Genomic DNA, 14,337 nt, shown 5'->3' with positions numbered 1-14,337 from the left:
AGGTCATGACTACTATCAATACCTTTTCGTATAACGCTGAAGAAACCACCCACATTATTTCACAATCAAACCTTCCTTGCGACTTCCTCCAAGTTCCACCCAAGGAAACAAGAGGGAAGGATTGGGAGAGAGAACTGAGACATTTAACCAACATTGAAATTCACTGCGCCACTCTTTCTGAGTATGTTCGTGTCCAGCGGATTCCACGCGGCCTGAGGGTGCCTCTACGCCCAACTTTATTTAGCGACAAAAAAGAATACTGCTCTAAATTTGAAAAGATACTTAATAAATGCTCATTTGATTTAATGACTCTCACCATTGAATTCTTACAGAAAGAGATCTCAACAGTCAAGGACCACATCTCCAGTATCGGGACACAACTCTCTACGTTGATCCCGCCAGAGGAGTTTGCAACCCTGAAAAAAAGAACAGATACTATCATCGAACAACACAGACGAGATACTGAGAGCAGAAAACGGATCAAATTTGCTAGAGACTTGGAAGACTATCAGCAAAATAAAGTCTATAGATGGCGCGACAGGCAAGCCTCCAGGCGCAACTTTTCACGCTTCAGAAACTCCTCATCAGAACCATCCACTTCGGGTTCGGAGACAGACCGACGAGATCCCCCTTCTTCCACCCGTTTTTTAGGCAACCAAAAGAGATTTCCCAGAAGAAAAGGACCAGAAGAGGAGGCACCTGGAAGAAGCAACACGGACTTCATTCGAGTGACACGCTCACAGGTACAACCACATTAGTTGTTAACATTTCTTCGCGATCACTCAGTGTTGCTGAAATTTCCACTCTACAAAAAGGACTCAATTTCTACCCTCTGGCAAATTTAATACATTTCTGCTCGATATGGAGCTACAAAGATTCTATCGTGCCATTCGCCTGAAAGCACACTTTTCACAGGAGCCTTTACCCCCTTTGGTTCCTAGCACTTCCCCATCAGACCCAGCTCAGATTACCGCAGCGAGTTTAGGACTTAAATCCAAAAGCACGTATCGCCCACCCCGGGATAAACATGCTGTTGAGACTTTCATAGGCTTTATAAATAATTCCTTTGAACAGTTGAGGGGAGACATGCAGAAAGGTTCAATCCACTACCATCACAACATGTCAAACATTGACAAACAAGCCCTCAGAACATTGCAAACTGACAAATCCATCATCATCATCAAACCCGCTGACAAAGGTGGGGCTATTGTTGTCATGGATAAGGATAAGTATACCTTTGAGATACTACGCCAACTGAGCGACACTAAAATTTACTCGAAACTAGAATCTGACCCTACACGCAACATCAGCACTTCTATACTCAACACAGTAGATCACTATCTATCTATCAACACAATAGATCTCAAAACACGAGATTTTTTAATTAAGAAATTTCCCATCACACCCGTATTTTACATCCTCCCTAAAATACACAAATGCCTTGAAAATCCCCCAGGACGTCCGATCGTCGCTTCCACTGACTCTTTACTGTCCCCCTTATCCATTTTTCTTGAAAAAGTACTCACCCCATTGACCCAAAAAAGCCCGTCTTATCTTCTAGACACGGGGGCATTTCTGGACATAATCCATTCCATCCACCAGATACCACCCAACTCTCTTCTTGTAACCCTAGATGTGAATAGTTTATACACATCGATTCCACACAATAAGGGCATAGAATGTGTGGGCAATCTATTGAAGAGCTTTAACACACCCATCGACACACAGAATCTCTGTTTGGACCTTTTGACTTTAGTCCTCACAAGAAACTTTTTCCTATTTGGGAACACCTTCTATCTTCAGAAACAGGGTACCGCGATGGGTTCCAATGTAGCACCCCCATACGCAAATTGCTATATGGCGGAATTTCAGCAGAATGTCATTTATTCTAATGATCTGTACACTAAACATGCTTTAGTATGGAAAAGATATATTGACGATATCTTCTGCTTATGGGGGGGCTATAGGGAGTCTCTTGACATTTTTCTCAATACCATCAACACAGCTTGGGAGGGTCTCAATTTTACTATTTCATCCAGTACTGAATCTATTAATTTTCTAGACACTAAGGTCATAAAAGATAGGGATGGGTTCCTATCCACGGACCTATTTGTCAAACCTACAGACAGAAATGGCCTACTCCGCTTTGATAGTCTGCATCCCAAATCTACCATTTCGTCTATACCTAAATCACAGTTCCACAGGGTCAGACGCATAGTTAGTGATACTACCACCAGGGATACCCGTCTTAGGGAAATGCAACACAAATTTGTGGAACGAGGATACCCCTCTGCCCTCTTACAAAAATCTCTAGACTCTGACACCCAAAACCGTCACACCATCTCTAACCGTTTACCTTTTGTCCACACATATCATCCAGCAGTACGTATCCTTCATAAAAAAATTCGTCAACACTGGAAAATTCTGCATACAGCATATCCTTCTGTCCCTGAGTTTGGGAATCCTTTTCTCCCATGTTTCAAGAGGGCTCCCAACATCAAGGATCACCTCATTCGGGCGGATCTACCAACCAACACCCCCAGATTGAGACAAAGATTCCTTTCAAACCCAAAAACTGGCACCTTCCCTTGTCTCCATTGTTTCCAATGTAATAATATCATCAGAGGCAGTACCTTCTACCACCCACAATCGGGTAAACAATATCACATCAGGGACTATTTCACATGTAATTCTTCTTTTGTAGTTTATCTTATCAAGTGCCCATGTGGCCTTATTTACATTGGAGAAACTACTCAACCAGTCAAGGATCGCATATCCAAACATAAGTCCACCATTCGCTGTAAAAATTTATTACTACCACTGCCACAACATTTTTCATCTACAGGCCACACCATCTCACAACTGAAATTTCAAGTCATAGACCATGTACCCATTCCACGTAGAGGGGGCGACCGGATCCGTATGCTTAAACGTAGGGAATCATTTTGGATTCATGAATTGCAATCACTGACCCCTAAAGGTCTTAATCGCGATTATGATTTGCTCTCCTTCATGTAACAGGTGAACTATGGCCAGGTCACACAACACATCAGGATATACAATAAGTATTGTTTATTGACACTAACATGTCTCCTTTATTTATGATTATATCCAGATAGACATATATGTGCTGTGTATGTTGGTGACTTGTCTGTGTTTTTGCATATCTTGCTAATTTTGTTTTCCTCTATCTCCAGCATCCTTCCTAAACCTCTGCCTCCTCTTCTGCTCCCCTTGGATGCTCCCGCTTTGTGACTCGATTTCTTCCTATTGTCTGCTTCTAACCTTCAGCAGCAGTGGAACGCATATCTTCTCCGCTAGAACGCAAACAGAGGCACTTCCGCCCACGTGACCAGCACCTGACCACGGACCCCATGACGCACACGTCGCGTCACTTCCGGTTTCGGGTCCCCTCTCATTCGCGCACTCTTGCGGCGTTCCTTGCCATCTCTCCCCCTTCTATATAAATACAGGGGATACACCTGGGATACCTCTTCCCCTCCTGACTAGCGGTGGACTCCGCGTCTCCTGAGGACATTCCACATGACTGATAGCCACAGGTACATGCTTCCCACCATATACTTCCTTCTAGGGGGAAGCTATGCCTCTTTCATTATAGCGTCCTTTCTTCTCCTTTAGTCTCCTTTACAAGACTTTCCATACCTTTTGGACATTACAGCTTGACTGTTACAGCTTCCATTTCAGGTTTGCTCGAGTTTATATATGTCTCACCTCAACTATATATATGGGTCACTATTAATCTAGTCACTTCTTCCTTACAGCTCCTATAGTGGAAATTGTCCACTCGCATGACCTTCACTCCGGTATGTTACTTTCTCCTCTTTTTCTCTCTCACGGGACATCCAACCGAAATCCCTCCCAAATCCCTCCCTCCCTCTATGTCGTTTCTCAGGAAGGTAGATTTATATTTCGGATGAAATAAACGTATTTATGTTAACTTTATCTTTATGTATATACTACTGAAATTTGACCACTTCTTGTATCTAATTTTGTTTTTTGTCTGTTATTCTATTTTGCAGTACACTGATGAAGGTCCTAAGGGACCGAAACGTCTGATTATAATTTTGTACTCACTTGATTAAAAAATACATTATCTTACTTATCTTGAGTGCCGGGTTTTTGATAGACTTCATTCTGGTTTGGTACCTTACCCGTGCACCTAAAACAATCAGGAGGTGCGATAGTTTTTGTAGAGTCTGTCCATATTTAAGTATACTCAGAAAAATTATCATCCAATATGACTGTTCAAAGCCAAAACCAAGCACATAATCAATGATTTGTCGTGAATTTGGACATATTCAAAGACATGTTTTTTGTTTTTTTCTCTAGTGTAAAATAGGATTTTATTTCTCATGTCAAACAAGTGCATTAAGCATGCAACTAAACTTCAAGCACAAGCTGAGATTTAAACAATACAAAGTGATCTATTGATATTTAAAAGCTTAATGCCTGAACAGGGACTTGAACCCTGGACCCTCAAATTAAAAGTCTGATGCTCTACCGACTGAGCTATCCAGGTTCCTTCTGAAAAAACATAGCACATTTTTCAAGATTTACTTCCGATTCATCTAAATGTATCTTCAGATATGTTGATTTTTTTCATATGTGTGTACATACCCAAAACCAAAGCCAGCACATAGTCTGCCAGCATAATGAGGTGTCAGTTTACATCTCTTTTTATACTCTATGTATAAGAAACAGGGGAAGAGGAGTGAAGAGTATTCAGCCCAGTGAAAGGCTATCAGATTTGGGCAGTTAAAGGCAGGTGAAGTTGCATCATCAAGCGGTTGATTTAGTTTACTCCAAAGCTGAATTCACATTCACACAGCTCAGTATTGATTAATTTTGACTTTCATATTGGTACTGCTAAATGTGCTGCAAAGAAAAAAAAGGAGAAATCACTCTGATTCTGTGTGTTTTTTATGGGAGACATCATAGCTGCTAGTTTCCACCCATCAGCTTAAAGAGTACTGAAAGTTACACATAGAGTCTACAGAGGGAAAAATGCAGAAAACAAGTCATAAAATTGCCAAGGTAGTGTTAATCCTCATATCCATATGACATTTATTTCTGAAAAGCTAGGTATGATTTAAACAAAGCTAAATGATAGGTCTAGGTTAAAAAGCCTCAAAACTGAACAATGACGTAAATAATGGACCCTCAGATTGAAAGACGGGTGCTTTACTGACTGAGCTATCCAATTTTCTTTCTAAGTGCACTGTTGCAACATTTTCAAAAAAAATGTCTCTGTTCATATTTAAGCATATTCAGAAAAATTATCATTCAATATGACTGTTCAAAGCCAAAACCAAGCACATAATCAATAATTTCTCGTGAGTTTGGACATATTCAAAGACATGTTTTTTGTTTTTTCTCTAGTGTAAAAGAACATTTTATTTCTCATGTCAAACAAGAGCATTAAGCATGCAACTAATCTTCAAGCACAAGCTGAGATTTAAACAATACAAAATGATCTGTTGAGATTTAAAAGCTTGAAAAGCCTGAACAGGGATTTGAACCCTGGACCCTCAGATTATATGTCTGATGCTCTACCGACTGAGCTATCCAGGCTCCTTCTGAACAAACTTAGCACATTTTTCAAGATTTACTTCCGATTCATCTAAATGTATCTCCAGATATGTTAATTTTTTTCATATGTGTGTACATACCCAAAACCAAAGCCAGCACATAGTCTGCCAGCATAATGAGGTGTCAGGTTACATCTCTTTTTATACTCTATGTATAGGAAACAGGGGAAGAGGAGTGGAGAGTAATCAGCCCAGTGAAAGGCTATCAGATTTGGGCAGTTAAAGGCTGATGAAGTTGCATCATCAAGCAGTTGATTTAGTTTACTCCAAAGCTGAATTCACATTCACACAGCTCAGTATTGATTAATTTTGACTTTCATATTGGTACTGCTAAATGTGCTGCAAAGAAAAAAAAGTAAGAATCACTCTGATTCTGTGTGTTTTTTATGGGAGACATCATAGCTGCTAGTTTCCACCCATCAGCTTAAAGAGTATTGAAAGTTAGACATAGAGTCTACAGAGGGAAAAATGCAGAAAACAAGTCATAAAATTGCCAAAGTAGTGTTAATCCTCATATCCACATGACATTTATTTCTGAAAAGCTAGGTATGATTTAAACAAAGCTAAATGATAGGTCTAGGTTAAAAAGCCTCAAAACTGAACAATGACGTAAATAATGGACCCTCAGATTAAAAGACGGGTGCTTTACTGACTGAGCTCTCCAATTTTCTTTCTAAGTGCACTGTTGCAACATTTTCAAAAAAAATGTCTCTGTCCATATTTAAGTATATTCAGAAAAATTATCATTCAATATGACTGTTCAAAGCCAAAACCAAGCACATAATCAATAATTTGTCGTGAGTTTGGACATATTCAAAAACATGTTTTTTGTTTTTTCTCTAGTGTATAAGAGTATTTTATTTCTCATGTCAAACAAGTGCATTAAGCATGCAACTAATCTTCAAGCACAAGCTGAGATTTAAACAATACAAAGTGATCTTTTGAGATTTAAAAGCTTAATGCCTGAACAGGGACTTGAACCCTGTACACTCAGATTAAAAGTCTAATGCTCTACCGACTGAGCTATCCAGGTTCCTTCTGAACAAACTTAGCACATTTTTCAAGATTTACTTTCGATTCATCTAAATGTATCTTCAGATATGTTGATTTTTTTCATATGTGTGTACATACCCAAAACCAAAGCCAGCACATAGTCTGCCAGCATAATGAGGTGTCAGTTTACATCTCTTTTTATACTCTATGTATAGGAAACAGGGGAAGAGGAGTGATGAGTATTCAGCCCAGTGAAAGGCTATCAGATTTGGGCAGTTAAAGGCAGGTGAAGTTGCATCATCAAGCGGTTGATTTAGTTTACTCCAAAGCTGAATTCACATTCACACAGCTCAGTATTGATTAATTTTGACTTTCATATTGGTACTGCTAAATGTGCTGCAAAGAAAAAAAAGTAGGAATCACTCTGATTCTGTGTGTTTTTTATGGGAGACATCATAGCTGCTAGTTTCCACCCATCAGCTTAAAGAGTACTGAAAGTTAGACATAGAGTCTACAGAGGGAAAAATGCAGAAAACAAGTCATAAAATTGCCAAAGTAGTGTTAATCCTCATATCCACATGACATTTATTTCTGAAAAGCTAGGTATGATTTAAACAAAGCTAAATGATAGGTCTAGGTTAAAACACCTCAAAACTCAACAATGACGTAAATAATGGACCCTCAGATTAAAAGACGGGTTCTTTACAGACTGAGCTATCCAGGTTCTTTCTAAGTGCACTTTTGCAACATTTAAAAAAAAAATGTCTCTGTCCATATTTAAGTATACTCAGAAAAATTATCATCCAATATGACTGTTCAAAGCCAAAACCAAGCACATAATCAATGATTTGTCGTGAATTTGGACATATTCAAAGACATGTTTTTTGTTTTTTTCTCTAGTGTAAAATAGCATTTTATTTCTCATGTCAAACAAGTGCATTAAGCATGCAACTAAACTTCAAGCACAAGCTGAGATTTAAACAATACAAAGTGATCTTTTGATATTTAAAAGCTTAATGCCTGAACATGGACTTGAACCCAGGACCCTCAGATTAAGAGTCTGATGCTCTACCGACTGAGCTATCCAGGTTCCTCCTGAAAAAACATAGCACATTTTTCAAGATTTACTTCCGATTCATCTAAATGTATCTTCAGATATGTTGATTTTTTTCATATGTGTGTACATACCCAAAACCAAAGCCAGCACATAGTCTGCCAGCATAATGAGGTGTCAGTTTACATCTCTTTTTATACTCTATGTATAAGAAACAGGGGAAGAGGAGTGATGAGTATTCAGCCCAGTGAAAGGCTATCAGATTTGGGCAGTTAAAGGCAGGTGAAGTTGCATCATCAAGCGGTTGATTTAGTTTACTCCAAAGCTGAATTCACATTCACACAGCTCAGTATTGATTAATTTTGACTTTCATATTGGTACTGCTAAATGTGCTGCAAAGAAAAAAAAGGAGAAATCACTCTGATTCTGTGTGTTTTTTATGGGAGACATCATAGCTGCTAGTTTCCACCCATCAGCTTAAAGAGTACTGAAAGTTACACATAGAGTCTACAGAGGGAAAAATGCAGAAAACAAGTCATAAAATTGCCAAGGTAGTGTTAATCCTCATATCCATATGACATTTATTTCTGAAAAGCTAGGTATGATTTAAACAAAGCTAAATGATAGGTCTAGGTTAAAAAGCCTCAAAACTGAACAATGACGTAAATAATGGACCCTCAGATTGAAAGACGGGTGCTTTACTGACTGAGCTATCCAATTTTCTTTCTAAGTGCACTGTTGCAACATTTTCAAAAAAATGTCTCTGTTCATATTTAAGCATATTCAGAAAAATTATCATTCAATATGACTGTTCAAAGCCAAAACCAAGCACATAATCAATAATTTCTCGTGAGTTTGGACATATTCAAAGACATGTTTTTTGTTTTTTCTCTAGTGTAAAAGAACATTTTATTTCTCATGTCAAACAAGAGCATTAAGCATGCAACTAATCTTCAAGCACAAGCTGAGATTTAAACAATACAAAATGATCTGTTGAGATTTAAAAGCTTGAAAAGCCTGAACAGGGATTTGAACCCTGGACCCTCAGATTATATGTCTGATGCTCTACCGACTGAGCTATCCAGGCTCCTTCTGAGCAAACTTAGCACATTTTTCAAGATTTACTTCCGATTCATCTAAATGTATCTCCAGATATGTTAATTTTTTTCATATGTGTGTACATACCCAAAACCAAAGCCAGCACATAGTCTGCCAGCATAATGAGGTGTCAGGTTACATCTCTTTTTATACTCTATGTATAGGAAACAGGGGAAGAGGAGTGGAGAGTAATCAGCCCAGTGAAAGGCTATCAGATTTGGGCAGTTAAAGGCTGATGAAGTTGCATCATCAAGCGGTTGATTTAGTTTACTCCAAAGCTGAATTCACATTCACACAGCTCAGTATTGATTAATTTTGACTTTCATATTGGTACTGCTAAATGTGCTGCAAAGAAAAAAAAGTAAGAATCACTCTGATTCTGTGTGTTTTTTATGGGAGACATCATAGCTGCTAGTTTCCACCCATCAGCTTAAAGAGTATTGAAAGTTAGACATAGAGTCTACAGAGGGAAAAATGCAGAAAACAAGTCATAAAATTGCCAAAGTAGTGTTAATCCTCATATCCACATGACATTTATTTCTGAAAAGCTAGGTATGATTTAAACAAAGCTAAATGATAGGTCTAGGTTAAAAAGCCTCAAAACTGAACAATGACGTAAATAATGGACCCTCAGATTAAAAGACGGGTGCTTTACTGACTGAGCTATCCAATTTTCTTTCTAAGTGCACTGTTGCAACATTTTCAAAAAAAATGTCTCTGTCCATATTTAAGTATATTCAGAAAAATTATAATTCAATATGACTGTTCAAAGCCAAAACCAAGCACATAATCAATAATTTGTCGTGAGTTTGGACATATTCAAAAACATGTTTTTTGTTTTTTCTCTAGTGTATAAGAGTATTTTATTTCTCATGTCAAACAAGTGCATTAAGCATGCAACTAATCTTCAAGCACAAGCTGAGATTTAAACAATACAAAGTGATCTTTTGAGATTTAAAAGCTTAATGCCTGAACAGGGACTTGAACCCTGTACACTCAGATTAAAAGTCTAATGCTCTACCGACTGAGCTATCCAGGTTCCTTCTGAACAAACTTAGCACATTTTTCAAGATTTACTTTCGATTCATCTAAATGTATCTTCAGATATGTTGATTTTTTTCATATGTGTGTACATACCCAAAACCAAAGCCAGCACATAGTCTGCCAGCATAATGAGGTGTCAGTTTACATCTCTTTTTATACTCTATGTATAGGAAACAGGGGAAGAGGAGTGATGAGTATTCAGCCCAGTGAAAGGCTATCAGATTTGGGCAGTTAAAGGCAGGTGAAGTTGCATCATCAAGCGGTTGATTTAGTTTACTCCAAAGCTGAATTCACATTCACACAGCTCAGTATTGATTAATTTTGACTTTCATATTGGTACTGCTAAATGTGCTGCAAAGAAAAAAAAGTAGGAATCACTCTGATTCTGTGTGTTTTTTATGGGAGACATCATAGCTGCTAGTTTCCACCCATCAGCTTAAAGAGTACTGAAAGTTAGACATAGAGTCTACAGAGGGAAAAATGCAGAAAACAAGTCATAAAATTGCCAAAGTAGTGTTAATCCTCATATCCACATGACATTTATTTCTGAAAAGCTAGGTATGATTTAAACAAAGCTAAATGATAGGTCTAGGTTAAAACACCTCAAAACTCAACAATGACGTAAATAATGGACCCTCAGATTAAAAGACGGGTTCTTTACAGACTGAGCTATCCAGGTTCTTTCTAAGTGCACTTTTGCAACATTTAAAAAAAAAATGTCTCTGTCCATATTTAAGTATACTCAGAAAAATTATCATCCAATATGACTGTTCAAAGCCAAAACCAAGCACATAATCCATGATTTGTCGTGAATTTGGACATATTCAAAGACATGTTTTTTGTTTTTTTCTCTAGTGTAAAATAGCATTTTATTTCTCATGTCAAACAAGTGCATTAAGCATGCAACTAAACTTCAAGCACAAGCTGAGATTTAAACAATACAAAGTGATCTTTTGATATTTAAAAGCTTAATGCCTGAACAGGGACTTGAACCCAGGACCCTCAGATTAAGAGTCTGATGCTCGACCGACTGAGCTATCCAGGTTCCTCCTGAAAAAACATAGCACATTTTTCAAGATTTACTTCCGATTCATCTAAATGTATCTTCAGATATGTTGATTTTTTTCATATGTGTGTACATACCCAAAACCAAAGCCAGCACATAGTCTGCCAGCATAATGAGGTGTCAGTTTACATCTCTTTTTATACTCTATGTATAAGAAACAGGGGAAGAGGAGTGATGAGTATTCAGCCCAGTGAAAGGCTATCAGATTTGGGCAGTTAAAGGCAGGTGAAGTTGCATCATCAAGCGGTTGATTTAGTTTACTCCAAAGCTGAATTCACATTCACACAGCTCAGTATTGATTAATTTTGACTTTCATATTGGTACTGCTAAATGTGCTGCAAAGAAAAAAAAGGAGAAATCACTCTGATTCTGTGTGTTTTTTATGGGAGACATCATAGCTGCTAGTTTCCACCCATCAGCTTAAAGAGTACTGAAAGTTACACATAGAGTCTACAGAGGGAAAAATGCAGAAAACAAGTCATAAAATTGCCAAGGTAGTGTTAATCCTCATATCCATATGACATTTATTTCTGAAAAGCTAGGTATGATTTAAACAAAGCTAAATGATAGGTCTAGGTTAAAAAGCCTCAAAACTGAACAATGACGTAAATAATGGACCCTCAGATTGAAAGACGGGTGCTTTACTGACTGAGCTATCCAATTTTCTTTCTAAGTGCACTGTTGCAACATTTTCAAAAAAATGTCTCTGTTCATATTTAAGCATATTCAGAAAAATTATCATTCAATATGACTGTTCAAAGCCAAAACCAAGCACATAATCAATAATTTCTCGTGAGTTTGGACATATTCAAAGACATGTTTTTTGTTTTTTCTCTAGTGTAAAAGAACATTTTATTTCTCATGTCAAACAAGAGCATTAAGCATGCAACTAATCTTCAAGCACAAGCTGAGATTTAAACAATACAAAATGATCTGTTGAGATTTAAAAGCTTGAAAAGCCTGAACAGGGATTTGAACCCTGGACCCTCAGATTATATGTCTGATGCTCTACCGACTGAGCTATCCAGGCTCCTTCTGAGCAAACTTAGCACATTTTTCAAGATTTACTTCCGATTCATCTAAATGTATCTCCAGATATGTTAATTTTTTTCATATGTGTGTACATACCCAAAACCAAAGCCAGCACATAGTCTGCCAGCATAATGAGGTGTCAGGTTACATCTCTTTTTATACTCTATGTATAGGAAACAGGGGAAGAGGAGTGGAGAGTAATCAGCCCAGTGAAAGGCTATCAGATTTGGGCAGTTAAAGGCTGATGAAGTTGCATCATCAAGCGGTTGATTTAGTTTACTCCAAAGCTGAATTCACATTCACACAGCTCAGTATTGATTAATTTTGACTTTCATATTGGTACTGCTAAATGTGCTGCAAAGAAAAAAAAGTAAGAATCACTCTGATTCTGTGTGTTTTTTATGGGAGACATCATAGCTGCTAGTTTCCACCCATCAGCTTAAAGAGTATTGAAAGTTAGACATAGAGTCTACAGAGGGAAAAATGCAGAAAACAAGTCATAAAATTGCCAAAGTAGTGTTAATCCTCATATCCACATGACATTTATTTCTGAAAAGCTAGGTATGATTTAAACAAAGCTAAATGATAGGTCTAGGTTAAAAAGCCTCAAAACTGAACAATGACGTAAATAATGGACCCTCAGATTAAAAGACGGGTGCTTTACTGACTGAGCTATCCAATTTTCTTTCTAATTGCACTGTTGCAACATTTTCAAAAAAAATGTCTCTGTCCATATTTAAGTATATTCAGAAAAATTATAATTCAATATGACTGTTCAAAGCCAAAACCAAGCACATAATCAATAATTTGTCGTGAGTTTGGACATATTCAAAAACATGTTTTTTGTTTTTTCTCTAGTGTATAAGAGTATTTTATTTCTCATGTCAAACAAGTGCATTAAGCATGCAACTAATCTTCAAACACAAGCTGAGATTTAAACAATACAAAGTGATCTTTTGAGATTTAAAAGCTTAATGCCTGAACAGTGACTTGAGCCCTGGACCCACAGATTAAAAGTCTGATGCTCTACCGACTTAGCTATCCAGGCTCCTTCGGAGCAAACTTAGCACATTTTTCAAGATTTACTTCCGATTCATCTAAATGTATCTTCAGATATGTTGATTTTTTTCATATGTGTGTACATACCCAAAACCAAAGCCTGCACATAGTCTGCCAGCATAATGAGGTGTCAGGTTACATCTCTTTTTATACTCTATGTATAGGAAACAGGGGAAGAGGAGTGATGAGTATTCAGCCCAGTGAAAGGCTATCAGATTTGGGCAGTTAAAGGCAGGTGAAGTTGCATCATCAACGGTTGATTTAGTTTACTCCAAAGCTGAATTCACATTCACACCGCTCAGTATTGATTAATTTTGACTTTCATATTGGTACTGCTAAATGTGCTGCAAAGAAAAAAAAGTAGGAATCACTCTGATTCTGTGTGTTTTTTATGGGAGACATCATATCTGCTAGTTTCCACCCATCAGCTTAAAGAGTACTGAAAGTTAGACATAGAGTCTACAGAGGGAAAAATGCAGAAAACAAGTCATAAAATTGCCAAAGTAGTGTTAATCCTCATACCCACAAGACATTTATTTCTGAAAAGCTAGGTATGATTTAAACAAAGCTAAATGATAGGTCTAGGTTAAAAAGCCTCAAAACTTAACAATGATGTAAATAATGGACCCTCAGATTAAAAGACGGGTGCTTTACAGACTGAGCTATCCAGGTTCTTTCTAAGTGCACTGTTGCAACATTTTCAAAAAAATGTCTCTGTCCATATTTAAGTATACTCAGAAAAATTATCATCCAATATAACTGTTCAAAGCCAAAACCAAGCACATAATCAATGATTTGTCGTGAGTTTGGACATATTCAAAGACTTGCTTTTTGTTTTTTTCTCTAGTGTAATAGAGCATTTTATTTCTCATGTCAAACAAGTGCATTAAGCATGCAACTAATCTTCAAGCACAAGCTGAGATTTAAACAATACAATGTGATCTGTTGAGATTTAGAAGCTTAACGCCTGAACAGGGACTCGAACCCTGGACCCTCAGATTAAAAGTCTGATGCTCTACCGACTGAGCCATCCAGGCTCATTCTGAACAAACTTAGCACATTTTTCAAGATTTACTTCCGATTCATCTAAATGTATCTTCAGATATGTTGATTTTTTTCATATGTGTGTACATACCCAAAACCAAAGCCAGCACATAGTCTGCCAGCATAATGAGGTGTCAGGTTACATCTCTATGTATAGGAAACAGGGGAAGAGGACTGGAGAGTATTCAGCCCAGTGAAAGGCTATCAGATTTGGGCAGTTAAAGGCAGGTGAAGTTGCATCATCAAGCGGTTGATTTAGTTTACTCCAAAGCTGAATTCACATTCACACAGCTCAGTATTGATTAATTTTGACTTTCATATTGGTACTGCTAAATGTG

The 14,337-nt window shown here is 37.5% G+C and overlaps 7 non-coding genes across 7 annotated transcripts; all 7 read right to left on the bottom strand.

Annotated features, from left to right (window-relative positions):
• Positions 1 to 4,467: 4,467 nt before the first annotated feature.
• TRNAK-UUU (transfer RNA lysine (anticodon UUU)) lies at positions 4,468 to 4,540 on the bottom strand. Its single transcript has one exon. It is a non-coding gene; the product is annotated as a tRNA-Lys (tRNA).
• A 979-nt stretch (positions 4,541 to 5,519) lies between these two features.
• TRNAI-UAU (transfer RNA isoleucine (anticodon UAU)) lies at positions 5,520 to 5,592 on the bottom strand. Its single transcript has one exon. It is a non-coding gene; the product is annotated as a tRNA-Ile (tRNA).
• A 977-nt stretch (positions 5,593 to 6,569) lies between these two features.
• On the bottom strand, positions 6,570 to 6,642 carry TRNAK-UUU (transfer RNA lysine (anticodon UUU)). The gene has a single exon. It is a non-coding gene; the product is annotated as a tRNA-Lys (tRNA).
• A 2,028-nt stretch (positions 6,643 to 8,670) lies between these two features.
• TRNAI-UAU (transfer RNA isoleucine (anticodon UAU)) lies at positions 8,671 to 8,743 on the bottom strand. Its single transcript has one exon. It is a non-coding gene; the product is annotated as a tRNA-Ile (tRNA).
• Positions 8,744 to 9,720: 977 nt separating this feature from the next.
• TRNAK-UUU (transfer RNA lysine (anticodon UUU)) lies at positions 9,721 to 9,793 on the bottom strand. Its single transcript has one exon. It is a non-coding gene; the product is annotated as a tRNA-Lys (tRNA).
• Positions 9,794 to 11,821: 2,028 nt separating this feature from the next.
• TRNAI-UAU (transfer RNA isoleucine (anticodon UAU)) lies at positions 11,822 to 11,894 on the bottom strand. Its single transcript has one exon. It is a non-coding gene; the product is annotated as a tRNA-Ile (tRNA).
• A 2,025-nt stretch (positions 11,895 to 13,919) lies between these two features.
• On the bottom strand, positions 13,920 to 13,992 carry TRNAK-UUU (transfer RNA lysine (anticodon UUU)). The gene has a single exon. It is a non-coding gene; the product is annotated as a tRNA-Lys (tRNA).
• Between the last annotated feature and the right edge of the window lie 345 nt (positions 13,993 to 14,337).

The sequence above is a fragment of the Phyllobates terribilis genome, unplaced genomic scaffold (assembly GCF_046119375.1).
Source record: "Phyllobates terribilis strain yellow unplaced genomic scaffold, ASM4611937v1 Scaffold_1__5_contigs__length_1240528914, whole genome shotgun sequence".
NCBI classification, from domain to species: domain Eukaryota; kingdom Metazoa; phylum Chordata; class Amphibia; order Anura; family Dendrobatidae; genus Phyllobates; species Phyllobates terribilis.
This window is presented reverse-complemented; position numbering and strand designations above follow the sequence as displayed.